Source organism: Triticum aestivum, unplaced genomic scaffold (genome assembly GCF_018294505.1).
Source record: "Triticum aestivum cultivar Chinese Spring unplaced genomic scaffold, IWGSC CS RefSeq v2.1 scaffold57929, whole genome shotgun sequence".
NCBI classification, from domain to species: Eukaryota; Viridiplantae; Streptophyta; class Magnoliopsida; order Poales; family Poaceae; genus Triticum; species Triticum aestivum.
Genome location: NW_025241792.1, coordinates 1 through 2096, shown reverse-complemented (window position 1 = coordinate 2096; position 2096 = coordinate 1). Strand labels below are relative to the sequence as shown.

Below are 2096 nucleotides of genomic sequence, written 5' to 3'. Positions count from 1 at the left end.
GCGAACTCCTGATTTTGAGTTTTTCGGATCTATAGTCGCGAGTTTTGATTTTGAGTTGTTCAGATTTGTAGCGAACTGGCGAATGTTTGCTAGGTATCGCTGTACAATAAATGAGATTCTGGCAAAATGAGGAGGATTCTGGCCGCCGGCGATGGCCGTGACGTGAAGTGAACATGCCGACGAGGCAAAGATAAGGTGAATTATTTGACTCCGCCGACAAGGCCAAATTTTAGCTTACGGCGTGCCCGGGCTTTGGCAATTTGCTGGCTCTGTCACTGGGCGCCAAGGCGGTGAATCGTCCGGTACCACTAGTGGGAATTCAACTCCGGCTCGATCGGACGTTGGGTCTTCACCGTCGACACTAGCGACACGAGCAGCGGCAGTGAACACTCAACCTGTTCAAGAGGCATCCAGTAGCAGACTGCCAACAATTAGGGCTAGAGGCAAGCGACAACTAGGTGAGTTATATTTGTAATTTAAGAAGTTGTGCATTGGATTGCTTGCCGACTCTAATTATGCTTGTTAAAATTTTAGAGTTGAGCAGATTTTTTGTTGACACTAGAAGAAGAACCGCCACAAGACCCACAACCAAGTGATGTTCATGAACATGATGACGACATGATAGATGAGGTTCAGAACTGGATTGAGCAGTAAATGCTGGATGATGGCGATGATGATGATGATGATGATGATGATAAGGTAAATTTTGAGGACGATGACGATGATGAGTTTAATCTGGCTGAAATTGTGTGTGATCCCGCTCATAGGCAACTAATTGCTGATTATCATCCGAATATTCAAGATCAGGTGAGAAGAGCACACATATTGAAGGGTCCAACCCGACCAACTGTCAAATTTGATCGCAAAAAAATTGGTAGCAAGAACCGTGCATTTTCTAAAAATTGGTATAAGAATTATGAGTGGATAGAATATAGTGTGTCCGAGCAAGCTGCATTTTGTTTCTATTGCTTTCTTTTTAAGCAACCAGGAAGTAGTACACATTTTGGTTATGATGTCTTCACCAAAAATGGATTCAGGGATTGGAAGCATGCATATCAGGCATTGCCTGCTCATGTTGGTGGGGTAAATAGTGCACACAAAAAGGCAAGATTGCATTATGATGATTTTCATAATCAAAGGCAAAGCGTGTCTAGTAACTTTGCTAGGTCATCCAAGGAGTCTGAAGTACTTTACAAAATTCGGTTGCACACTTCTCTGGGTTGTGCAAGATATCTCATTGCTCAAGGCTTGGCTTTTCGTGGCCATGATAAAAGTTCAACTTCACTGAACAAGGGTAACTTCCATGAGACGGTAGATTGGCATAAAGCTAGAAATGAGAAAGTGAGGAATGCTTTTGACCATGGTAGTTGAAACTGCAAGATGCTTGCTGCTGAAATTCAAGAAGATCTTGCAAAGTGTTGCGCAGAAGAGGTCACCAAAGCGATCATGAGAGAAATTGGTGATAAGAAATTCTCTGTGCTTGTCGATGAGTCATGTGATATATCTGTCAAAGAGCAAATGGCGGCGATGTTGAGGTTAGTAGTGGTTTATTATTCATTTTAATTGTTATTTCATAGTTTTTTTCTACTTTTATTTAACCTTGTTACAAAAATCTTCATGTAGGTATGTCAATGATAAAGGGAAAACCGTGGAACGAGTTCTCTCTCTATACCATGCCAGTGAGACTACATCAGAGGCACTAAAGGTAGCTCTTGTTGACATTCTTGATCATCATAAGTTATCCATTCATAGTCTACGAGGGCAAGGATATGATGGAGCTTAAAACATGAGAGGTGAATTTAATGGTTTGCAAAAGAAAATTCTTGACGAGAACCCTTATGCCTTTTACGTGAATTGCTTTGCACATCGTTTACAAATTGGTGGTTGTCTCGGTTGCTAGTTGTTGCTCCTCTATTCATGATTTGTTTGAGTATGTCTCCTTAATTGTGAGCACAACTACTGTATCTTGCAAGAGAAGGGATTCACTGAGGGAGGAACGCCATCAAAATATCTTAGATCAGCTTGAGAGCATTGAGATATTTAGTGGAAGAGGTTTGAACCAAGAAACAAATTTAGCAAGACCCGGGGATACTAGA

At 41.5% G+C, this 2096-nt stretch overlaps 1 pseudogene; it reads left to right on the top strand.

Annotated features, from left to right (window-relative positions):
• Positions 1-654: 654 nt before the first annotated feature.
• On the top strand, positions 655-1705 carry LOC123176883 (zinc finger MYM-type protein 1-like; annotated as a pseudogene).
• Positions 1706-2096: the final 391 nt, after the last annotated feature.